Source organism: Microcebus murinus, chromosome 10, assembly GCF_040939455.1.
Source record: "Microcebus murinus isolate Inina chromosome 10, M.murinus_Inina_mat1.0, whole genome shotgun sequence".
In the NCBI taxonomy this organism is placed as follows: domain Eukaryota; kingdom Metazoa; phylum Chordata; class Mammalia; order Primates; family Cheirogaleidae; genus Microcebus; species Microcebus murinus.
The window spans coordinates 19,388,692-19,401,419 of record NC_134113.1 but is presented as its reverse complement, the minus strand read 5'-3'; positions in this window follow the sequence as shown (position 1 = coordinate 19,401,419).

Genomic DNA, 12,728 nt, shown 5'->3' with positions numbered 1-12,728 from the left:
TCTATGAAGACTTTGAAGATATCATTCCACACCCTTCTAGTTTACATTGTGGCTATTGAGAAGTAGTCCCTTGTAGGTGATCTGTCTTTTTTTTCTGACAGCTTTTAAAGTTGTTTTTTTGTTTTTTTTTTCCTTTTTGGTGTTCAATAGTTTCAGTGCTGACTGTGGGTTTAAAAAATACTGCTATTTATATCTTGTGTTATTTGTCCTACTAGGCATACTTGTATTTCATATATTCACATCTATAAAGTTATATCTTTTATCAGTTTGGGAAGCAATCATTTCTTTGCCTTTCTTCTCTCAGTCTATTCTCTTCTTCTCAGGCTCCATTAATACATATTTGTTCTTGCTCCCATCCGTATTTCTTAATCTCTTTTCGTATTTTCCATCTATTTGTTTTTTTGTGCTCTGTTCTATATAATTTCTTCAGGTCTATATTACAGTTTACTAATTCTCTCTTTGGCTATGTCTAATTTATTGTTTAACTTGTCCACCGTAATTTTTATCAATTTTTTTCCAATTATGTTTTTTCTGTTCGATTTCTTTAAAATTTACCTGAACATTTTCAAATACACTATTGTTGCTTGCTCATGTTTTTGATTCCATCCTTTATTTATTTAAATATTTCATTCTTCAATATTTCATACTCTGTGTATATGTATACCAGTATCTGAAGTCTTTGTGAGTCTAAATGTGTTGTTTATTATTGCTGCTGACTTTCATCATATTGGCTTGTTACCTTGTGTTCTTGGAAGAACTCCTTCAGGGTCCATTTTTGGTTGACTTTGGTCTGAGAGACTTCTGGTAACTAAGATGGGGATGCTTTCTCCACCCCACCCCTTACCTCAAAAAAGTTTACATTGTTTTCTTCTGCTGAAAACAAGAATTGCTAATAATGTTATATGACCTTTGAGAATCCTTGCTTAGTGTGGGGTTCTCAGATTCCATTCTTCCATCTTGACCCTGTCCAAAGTCTAATTTTATAATGGTTTGTAGTGATGATATTGGCATGTTCCCACAGGACAATCTCGCTCTTTGCATGTCCTTGCTACTGTTCCCTATATTGGTCTTAACTCACTTTTAGGGGTTTTAGGAATCCCCTAAATTGGGCTAAATTTTAATACATTTATTAGACATTTAAATTTCATTTGTGAATTTATTGCATTTTGTAATTTAACATTTTTCTTAATATTCTATCATAAATATTCCATAAATGCCATCTGCCACTATGGCTTGTCTTTTCATTTCTTTTTTTTATTTTATTTTATTTTATTTTATTTTTTTGAGACAGAGTCTCACTTTTGTTGCCCAGGCTAGAGTGAGTGCCGTGGCGTCAGCCTAGCTCACAGCAACCTCAAACTCCTGGGCTCAAACGATCCTCCTGCCTCAGCCTCCCAAGTAGCTGGGACTACAGGCATGTGCCACCATGCCCGGCTAGTTTTTTGTATATATATTTTTAGTTGGTCAATTAATTTCTTTCTATTTTTAGTAGAGACGGGGTCTTGCTCAGGATGGTTTCGAACTCCCAACCTCGAGCAATCCGCCCGCCTCGGCCTCCCAGAGTGCTAGGATTGCAGGCGTGAGCCACCGCGCCCGGCCGTCTTTTCATTTCTTAACAGAGAGAAACAGATTTTAAATTTTGATTAAGTCCAATTTACTAATTTTTTTTCTTTTATGGTCCCTGCTTTTTGTGTCCTGTCTTAAGAAATCTTTGCCTAACCCAGGTTTTCTCCATCTAATTATATTCTCCATCTAACCTAACACAGGTTTTCTCTATCATATAATATTTTCCATCTAATTATAAATGCTTTAAAAGCAAGATTTAATGGTTGAATAATATTTCTTCTTAAGGATGTACATCATGTGGACACACAGTAATTAATAGTGAAAGAATATGGACCTTGGAATTAGATGGATTTATATGTTTGAATCTTTGCTATACCACCACTTGTACACCACTAGTTGTTTGACCTTAATCTCTCACTATCTCAGTTTTTTCATATCTTAAATGAGGGAAATATCTACCTTGTGAGGTTGTTTTGAGTATTAGATACATGAAAAACACCTAACATAGTGCTTGGCAAATAGTTGGTGCTCAATAGACCTATTTTAGTTCTATTTTATACAATATTTAGATTTTTTTCAACTTTTTACTACTGTAAATAAGGCTGTTATGAACATCTTTGTTAATAACCCTTCTTGGCATATAGGATCCCTTTTTTTAGGATGAGTTTCTAGAAGAGGAATTACTGGATCAGAGGTCAAATGTTGTGGGCTTTTGAAATATATGACAAATTAATTTCTAAATAATTATCACATTTTATATTCTCACTTGGAGAGAATGAGGTTGCCCATATTTCTGTATCCTTGTTAGTATTAGGTCCTTATTAAAATTATTTTGAGGAAAGTACCTTTTTTACACCAAAGGCTGCATCTCCCTGGTTTGAAAATAAATTAATAAACAAAATTATCTTGTTAATTTTATGAACAAAATATTGAATCTTTTGCATTCTGATTAATAGTAAAATGGAAAATATTTTCATATTTTAGTGGCCTTTATATTTCCTCTTCTTTATATTGTCTAATTATGTCTTGGGTTCAATTTTATACTTGAATCTTAGTTTTTCTCCTAATGAGGTCTCTATATAATAAAGATATTTTATATTTACATTTTCATTTCATTGAGACTACTTTTATGAATGATGTGAAGATCACAAAATACTTTTAAAAATAGCCAGTTATCCCAGAATAATTTATTGAATAATTCTTTCATTCTTCAATTATTTAGGATTCCTCCTTTTGCATATTTAATTGAATGTATAGTGGAGTCTGTTTCCAAGTTATCTATTCTGTCCCATTGTTTATTCTTATAATTGCCATGCTATTTACTGTAGTCATGTTTGGATATTCACTAAAGCTAGTTCCCCTTCATTGCTCTTCAATTAATATATTTTCTCACTTATTTTTGTATATTTATTCTTCTAGGTGAACTGCTGCTGGGAGTTGGCCACCCTCCCAGTGCAAACAGGTCCCAAGGCAGGATCGTTGCAAGGGATGTGGAAATAAGAAATAAAGAGATGATATATTATAGACAGAGAAATGATTGCAAGGGAGACAAAGAACAGTTCAATAGATGGGGGAGTCAGGGGGTCATCAGCTTCCTGAAGACTGAGACCCCGAATGAAGTCAGTCTTTATTGGTACAGCAATAAATACTGTCTTTTGTTAGAGAATTACATATACAGTTCATTTTTTGAAATTTCCAAGGGAACCTTACCTAATTCTGTCTACAAGAATAGACAGTTACACAATTTTTCTAAGATAACCACGTTAAGCTCTAAGTTAGAAACAGACCTAGCTGAGCGCACAAATTAAAGATAAAGTGTATAAAATGAGGACACTGGGTCTGTGTACTACTTTAATCTACTTCTTCTAAGCACAGAGGCATGTAGTCAGGAGTGAAGCAGGAATAGCCTTGCAGTCTAGGATGGTTCCAGCTGCACATTCTCTGCTGAGCAGGCATTTTAATCCGCTTCTCCACCAAGGTCCCAAACGGAGCTTCTGCTTTGCAAAAAAGCTCAAGGCGACGACTGGCAGCAAGATAAGAAATGCTGCTTTGCGCACGTCCTCTGGCAATACCCCCCTTGTTGGAAGCAGCTTCTATTTTGTGAACTAACATGTCCACAGATTCCTTCAAGGCAAAGACCTGCAAAACCCCTAAAACTTCTCACGTCTCTTGGCCTATTTCCCAACAAACTATAAAATAATTTTACCCCAGTGAGAAATAAAAGCACCTACTACATTAAGCTTATACATTTAAGATTGGCATCTTTACAATATGCAGTATTCCTGTGCAAGGTCATAGCGTGCCCCTTTATTTATTCAGTTTTCTTCTTGTTTAAAGAATTACTTATCTTGAAAACATATATGAATCTCCCACCAAAACCATGCTTTTCTTATTATTGAATCAGATATTCCATTATATGAAGAGTTATTTTCTACTGAGTCCGATGTAGTCAACTTGCCACCAAGTTGGTCTTGTGAAGGAAATCCAAAACCAATTAAAACCTTATTTTGGCAAATGATACATTGAATAACATAAAAAAAAATCTAGATTCTATGAAAAAAATACCTGAAACTCATATATGTTAAAGGTGTGATTATCTATTATTAAATTAAAGACTAAAAGACAAAGAACATATGATGATGCTTCGGGACTCCAAATATTGTTGCCAACTCATCCCTATATTTAATAGTCCTAGGATACCTCTGGGTGTGCCTGCTTACCCAGTGCACAGACACCATGGTAAGTGACCATGGATCCCTTTGAGGAAGGCCTGAGAGAATCATTATAGAATACACTTGAGATGGTGATCTGACTACCTCCTTAGTCAAAAAGTACCAGATCTGAAAAATGACTAAGGTTCAAGAACAAGCCAAGAGATCATGACTTCCTATTGGGTAACTATCTTAATTTTATCAAATGCAGTTTATTAACCAATATATACCTAGCACTGAGCACAGGGACTAACACATAGTAAGTACTCAAAAATATTTGTCCAATGAATGAATGATGCTTGAGATTTCAGAGATATAATAGTTTATTGTGGCATATATAATCTCAATTAATCAGTGATTACTGAAATGTTTTATCTTTCATTAAGTATCCTACTTGACCTACAGAGAAAACATAGAGAACTGCTCAAGAGAATAGTCTCTGCAATCAATCAGTGAGAATGTGATGCCTGGTCTCCTCTTACCATCTCTAAGCCTCAGTTTCCTCATCTGTAAATTGGGCATAATATTAACCTGTCTTAGGCTGGGTGTGGTGGCTCATGCCTGTAATTCCAGCACTTTGAGGGCCTGAGGCAGGAGGATCACTTGAGGCCAGGAGTTGGAGACCAGGCTGGACAACGTATCGAGACCACTCTCTCTACAAATAAAAGAAAAAAAATTTTTTTTTAATTAGCTGGGTGTGGTGGCATTCACTTGCAGTCCTAGCCACTTAAGAGGTGGAGGCAAGAGGGTCTCTTAAACCCAGGAATTCAAGGTTGCAGTGAGTTATGATTGTGCCACTGCACTCTAGAGTGATACCCTGTTCCCAAGCACCCTCTCCAAAATTAACCTGTCTTTATAATGCTGCTGTGAGGATTAAATAAGATCATACACGTAAAGATCTTAGCATGGTGACTGACACATAATGTTAAGAAGTTAAAAAATTTAAACACCACACCCAGATATGCCATAACTGTTGCTCCTTTGTCTTTGTTTATAAATAATCCAAACATTCTCACTAACCCCACCTCACCACTTCACTTGGTTGGAAGGAGGAGGGAACTGGGGAAGTAGGATGCCATAAGGTAAACTTGCCAAGTAAAGGTACCTTAATCTCAGCTGGTTAAAACTGTCTCTTGCTGAGTAAATATTCAATAATCTAATATTTAATTTCACATCAAGGGCATTTTATCCTTCATCTTTCTCTTACTTTTCAAGGTGTTGGGGTTCCACAGGGAAGCCATGCACCCTCTTGGCAAGAAGAAGGGACTCTTGTATCTATAAGTGGGTCTCTCTGTAGGCTTTGGAATTCTTGTGGGCCTCAGGGCCCTTGCTCAACTTAGTATTGATGTCCCAGTTATACTTGGCCACTGGGTACCCTGGGGACATTTGTTGCTGGAGTGTGCAGTATGGGCCAGGGCTCACTGATCCACAAATGCTGACTTGACCCCACCTTTGCATCCCTTGGGGATTCAGCCACTGTCTCCCTCAGACCTGTGGCAGATGTGACCAGGCCCCCTGCTTCTTCCCCCTTCCTCATGGTGACCCCTTGGCAGGTTCCATTCGATTACCTTCCACTTCCCCAAAAGGCATGTCAGAGGGGGCTTTTGACTCCCTTCCAAGCCATCAAGGGCAGCTTGCTCTGTCTATGAGGCTATTGTCACACCACGGTAGGCCTACGTGCACTGTAGAGTGGTGTTTTGTCCGTTTTGAAGCAAGAGGCCAGGCCAAAGGCCCCTATGCATTTGGTTTATCTCCTTAGTGCAAGCTGTGGTGTTGGAGACTAAGACCCTCCACATTCCAACGACTTGTCCTACTGTCCTACACACGGGCCTTCCCCGGAAAATAGCCTAAGACGAAAATAGCACCCAGCCCTCCAGCTATAGTTCTGAGAAGAATGCATTCCATGACGTGCTTGCTCCAGGGCATGCTACCTGCAATTGTTCCCAACCCCCTGCCAGGTTGGGGTTGAGTGATCCACCACAAACAGCTTCTGGTGCCATTGGGATGCTGATTGGGGCTGATTAGCCCACACCCAAGCCTCATCATCCCCTCACTCTATTTTTCTGTTTCTACTTCCTTGTTTCTGTATATAAAACCTACTAAAAATCCAAGTAAAGTAGACCTTGACAACCCTTTGCTTGGTCTAGTTCCTTTCTCTCGCCCATCTCTTTCAGGCATGGTCCCCCTCGCCCCCCCCCAGTAACAAAAGGTCCCGAGGGTCGGGGCTCGAGGTACGGACCTTTGTTGGATGACGCCGCAGCAAGCTCCTCGGCCGAGAAACCCCTAGAGAGACCTCCGTTCTGCCGCTCACAGAATCCACGGTCTGGTGAGTAGATTTTTTACATTGTCATCCCATCAAGATGGGCCATTCATTGTCTAAAGAGGCCGTTTTTATCAAGGATCTCAAGGCCTCACTCAGAGAGAGAGGAATTAGAGTTAAGAAAAAAGACTTAGTAAAGTTTTTTGTGTTCATTGATCGTGCTTGTCCTTGGTTTATTATTGGTGGACCTGAGATTCACCCACACAAATGGCAAAAAGTAGGTAGAGATTTAAACGATTTACTTCTAAATCAGGGCCCAGATGCCGTCCCTGTATCTGTTTTTTCGTACTGGGGACTAATCAGAGATATTGTTGAAGGGGCAGATTCAGACCCCAATAAAAAGCAGCTGCTCTCTGTAGCAGAATTCTGCCTCCGACCCGTGTCGTGGTCTGCTTCGATAACGTCTTTAAAGATGGCTGAAGGGCCAGCTTCTCCTAATAATTTCAAGAGACCAACATGTCCTTCCCCTTGCCCCTCAGTTTGTATTAATATGCCCCCTCAGGACCCCTCGGCTGAGCTCCAGACATCTAGGGACGAGCCCCCGATTAGTAGGCCAGACACCAAGACTCTCTATCCTCCCTTGCCCGAGGGTACAGCCCCTCATGCATTCAATTACGGCTCCTAATAATTTATAAAACCCCAATTCTGCCTCTTGGACCCTTGAAAAACTTAGCGGACAAGGGAAGTTTGCCACTGAACAGCGCCAAAGGGGACTCCCGATTGGGCTTTTGTCTCAGACTGCCGCAGCCGCTTTCGGCGCCTGGCGAACACTTCCCTCTACAGGATCTGTTCTCACTCCCCTGACAAAAATCACCCAGGGAGCTCAAGAGGGCTTTAGTAAATTTGTAGATAGGCTTTTAGAATCTGCTGAGAGGACCCTCGGACAGGAGGATGGCGATAATAAACTCATTAAACAATTGGCCTATGAAAATGCCAACAGCGCTTGCAGGGCCATCCTCAGGGGCAAACTTAAAAATAAAGACCTTAATGACATGATTAGAATGTGTAATGATGCTGACCCCTTCGCCCATAAGGTGTCGCAGGCTGTGCAGCTTGCGGTCGGGGCTGCCATTCAAGGCACTGCGGCACAGAGAGGCTGTTTTAAGTGTGGTCAGCCAGGACACTTTGCGAGGCAGTGCCCCTTAGCCACCTCCTCTGCTGCCCCTAACCTCAGTGGACCACCAGGCAGGCCAACTCGGCCCCCCTCCCTCTGTCCTCGCTGCAAGAGGGGATACCATTGGGCTAATGAGTGCCGTTCTAAGACCGATGCCCTTGGAAATCCCTTGCCCCCCATTTCGGGAAACAGCCTGAGGGGCCAGCCCCGGGCCCCTCGTCCTATTCAATTTCAGTTGGCCTCGGGGAACAGCCGACAAGAGGATCCCCAGCCTCTAGACTCCTCCGAGCAACCACAGGGAGCGCAGGAGTGGACTTGTGTGCCTCCTCTGACACAATATTAAGACCTGAGGATGGTGTTCAAATCTTGCCTACTGGCTCCTTTGGGCCCCTCCCCGGCCCCCCCCCCCCCCCGCTAATATGTTCTTTTTTATCCTGGGCCGAGCCTCCTCCACTCTTGCAGGGCTCATAGTCCACTCCTCCATAGTAGATAGTGACTTCACTGGAGAAATTAACATCTTAGCCAGTGCGCTTACTGGCCCTGTGTGTGTCTCTAAGGGACAGCGCTTAGCTCAGGCGTTGCCCTTGCCCCTTAATACATCCTTCCCAGCCATCGCCTCTAACCGAGGTGCTTCCTGCCCTGGCTCTTCTGATCTTTATTGGGTCCAAGCTATCACCAAAAAACGACCCACCCTGCGGTTAAACTTAGATGGTAAACTTTTTGAGGGCCTTCTTGATTCTGGCGCCGATTCCACAGTTATTGCCCAGGACGCCTGGCCCCAATCATGGCCACTGCAGCCTTCCCTTACGCACTTACAAGGTATAGGACAGTCTAATAATACTCTCCAGAGCTCAAAAATTTTAACATGGGAAGACCCTGAGGGAAACAAAGGCACCACTCAACCCTTTGTAGTCCCAAACCTGCCTGTTAACTTATGGGGGCGTGATATCTTTGCACAAATGAATGTCATTATGTGCAGCCCCAATGAAGTTGTAGGCAGCCAAATGCTTAAACAGGGATTCCTCCCAGGACAGGGCTTAGGCAAGGAGGGTCAGGGACTAAGAGCACCCCTGACCACCCCCCCTAAGTCAGACAGATCAGGACTAGGGTTCAAAGACCATTTTTTGTAAGGGCCATTGATCCCCCTGCACTTCAGGCAGATAAAATCACTTAGAAAAGTGACTCACCTGTCTGGATCGATCAGTGGCCCCTCCCATCTAACAAGCTAGCCGCAGCTACAGCGTTGGTGCAGGAACAATTAGTTGCCAGACACATAGAGCCCTCTACTTCACCATGGAACACCCCCATTTTTGTCATTCAAAAAAGGACTGGCAAGTGGCGGCTGCTACAAGACTTACGGGCTGTTAATCAAACAATGGTTCCCATGAGGGCACTCCAGCCTGGTTTGCCTTCGCCCGTAGCTATCCCCAGAGGCTACTATAAGATAGTCATTGACCTGAAAGACTGCTTTTTCTCCATACCATTGCACCCAGATGACTGTAAGCGCTTCGCCTTCAGTCTTCCGGTAGTAAATTGTATAGGACCCTCCCCGAGTTTCCACTGGCGAGTATTGCCTCAAGGCATGGCCAACAGCCCTACCCTTTGCCAAAAATATGTAGCTCAGACAATTGATTCTTTTAGAATTCAACATCCTCAAATATATATAATTCATTATATGGATGACATTCTTTTTGCCAGAGCCGACGAGGCAACCTTACATCAAGTTACTATGCAGGTTGTCTCGGCCTTACAAGCTCGAGGCTTCCGCCTGTCCCCTGAAAAGATTCAGGTCTGCCCCCCTCACCTGTTCCTAGGTTTTGAATTATTCCCCAATAAGGTCCTCTCCCAAAAAGTACAGATCAGAAAAGACTCTCTTCAATGCCTTAATGATTTTCAACGTCTTCTAGGCGACATTAATTGGCTTCGCCCATATTTAAAACTCACCACAGGACAGTTAAAACCTCTATTTGACATCCTGCAGGGAGATACTGATCCAACCTCTCCCCACTCCCTAACTAAAGAAGGGCAGCAAGCACTTGATTTAGTCGAGCAGGCCATAAATGCCCAGGCCATTGGCTACTTCTCCCCCGATTCCCCCTTGTACTTTATTGTCCTCCCCACCCCCTTTGCGCCCACGGGACTCTTTTGGCAGGGCAAGCCTCTTTTTTGGGTTCACCTATTGGCTTCCTCCCCTAAAGTCCTTCCCACCTACCCTTACTTAGTAGCTAAGATTATTTGCTTGGGGCGAGAAACTCCCTTAAGCTCTTTGGAAAGGATCCAGATATCATAATACTCCCTTATAATGCTTCTCAAATTTGGTGGCTAATACAAAATGATGATGACTGGGCGGTTAACTGTACGTCTTTCCAGGGCAAACTAGATAATCATTACCCCCCTGATAAACTAATTCAGTTCCTCTATCAGACACCTGTAATATTTCCCAAAAAAACAAGAGTCTCCCCTATTCCAGGAGCCAACGGCTCCTCCTCAGGCACCGCGGCTTATAGCATTAATGGCCAGGTTCACAGTTTTCCCACCAGATTCTCCTCTGCTGAACTTGTTGAGTTAGCAGCCTTAGTCGCAGTCTTCAAATACGTAGATCAGTCACCATTTAACTTGTATACTGATAGTTCTTATGTTGCTCATGCTGTCGCCACTTTGGAAACTGTGCCTCATATTCGGCCCTCCAACAATACCACTCAAATGTTCCAGCAACTACAAGGACTCATTCACTCCCGTTCCGCGCCCTTTTTCATAGGCCATATTCGCGCCCACAGTGGCCTTACTGGGCCTCTAGTAGCTGGAAATAATCTTGTTGATCAGGCGACTCGCGTTGCAGGTGCTGTTCACAATATCACTGTTGATCCTGTCTGCACTGCACGCCAGGCTCATGATGTACACCATCTCAACGCCCATACCCTCAGGCTTAAATTCTCCATTACTAGAGAACAGGCCAGAGAAATCGTCCGCCAATGCAGGGCTTGTTTTACCCTTCTCCCTGAGCCACACCTAGGAGTCAACCCTCGCGGCCTGACCCCTGGGGAGCTCTGGCAGATGGATGTCACTCATTACCCCCCTTTCGGAAAGCTTAAATATGTACATGTCTCTATAGATACTTGCAGTGGATTTATCTTTGCTTCCCTACAAACAGGCGAGGCCACCCGCTACGTTATAAGCCATGTTATAGCCTGTCTCACCTCCCTCCCTCAGCCTAAAGTTATTGAGACTGACAATGGCCCGGGATATGTCAGCTCCAATTTCAAAAGTTTTTGTGCTCAGTTAGGCATTAAGCATGTTACAGGCATTCCATACAACCCTCAGGGCCAAGGTATTGTAGAGAGAGCTCATCAGACGTTAAAAAATACGCTCTCCAAACTACAATCGGGAGGAGGAATTTTGTACCCTTTGACAGGTAATTCCAAAACCCTGCTTAATCATGCCCTGTTCATTTTAAATTTTCTCACCTTTGACACCGCCGGTAAAACAGCTGCCGACCGCCTTTGGCACCCATCCACCACCGATACTTACGCACAGGCCTTATGGAAAGAGCCGCTTACAGGCAAATGGCTGGGGCCTGACCCTGTCCTCATATGGGGAAAAGGACATGCCTGCATCTACGATACCCAGGCAGAAAACGCCAGATGGCTACCAGAGAGAGCGATTAAGTTATATAACCCACCCAGGGAATCCCCTGAGAAGAATTCTTAATTCTGTTCTCTTCCAGAAATACAATGACTCCTCGAGAGAAGGCGCTGCCCCTCCTGTGCCTGGTTCTGGTCACGATCAAGAGCACCACCGCAGCCAACATCCATCAGGTCTACAATTATACGTGGCAGGTAGATGCAGCCACACAAAAATCGGTCTCCGTGTTTTACCAACGGCTAGAACAAAGAGGCTCCAGAGAAGACCTCCATACAGAGTCTCCCCATTCAGCCACAGAGGGTCTAAATTTTTCAAACCTTGCCTCAGACATGGAACGCAGTTGGTTCCAAAGGCTGTGGAGACACCCATGACGGGATTATCGCGATGCCGCGTACCAGGTGCACACCCCCACCAGCAGTGAGGTAACTCCATGACAGGAATATTGTAGGTCCATGCCCAGGGGCACACTTCATAATCAGAAGTGCCGGAGCTGGATGCCACCTACATAGCCTAAGACAGAGGCCTCACCGTCATTTCGATCACCGATCTTATATTTGGGGTGCTGGTCGCAGAAGCCCATCGCGTAGCCTAAGACAGGCTCTCCACCAACCTGTGTAAATCTCTCTCATATTAATAAAGATAGGGGGAGATGTTGGAGACTAAGACCCTCCACATTCCAACGACTTGTCCTACTGTCCTACACACGGGCCTTAGCACCCAGCCCTCCAGCTATAGTTCTGAGAAGAATGCATTCCATGACGTGCTTGCTCCAGGGCATGCTACCTGCAATTGTTCCCCACCCCCTGCCAGGTTGGGGTTGAGTGATCCACCACAAACAGCTTCCGGTGCCATTGAGATGCTGATTGGGGCTGATTAGCCCACACCCAAGCTTCATCATCCCCCCCACTCTATTTTTGTTTCTACTTCCTTGTTTCTGTATATTAAACCTACTAAAAATCCAAGTAAAGTAGACCTTGACAACCCTTTGCTTGGTCTAGTTCCTTTCTCTCGCCCATCTCTTTCAGGCATGGTCCCCCTCGCCCCCCGTGAGTAACAAAAGGTCCCGCGGGTCGGGACCCTGTGGCTTTCCTCTTTTCTAATCAACTACATCCCCTTGAGTTTCAGCAGAGCAGGGGCCATGTGCAAAGCAAGGGGCTTGGTGGCCAATGTCGTCCCTCACATTTTCCATGCCTTACACCATTAGGCCAGAGCATGGCTTCTCTCAGGGTAGATTTTCCTTTTAGAAAACTTTCCTTATTCCTTAACCTAAAGCTGATTCATCCTCTCCCTTTTCCGGAGGCAATAAATCTCTCCCAGCCTTGAAGTCAGGAATGTTTGCAAGAGAAGGGAACAGATTACAGAGAAAAAAACTATT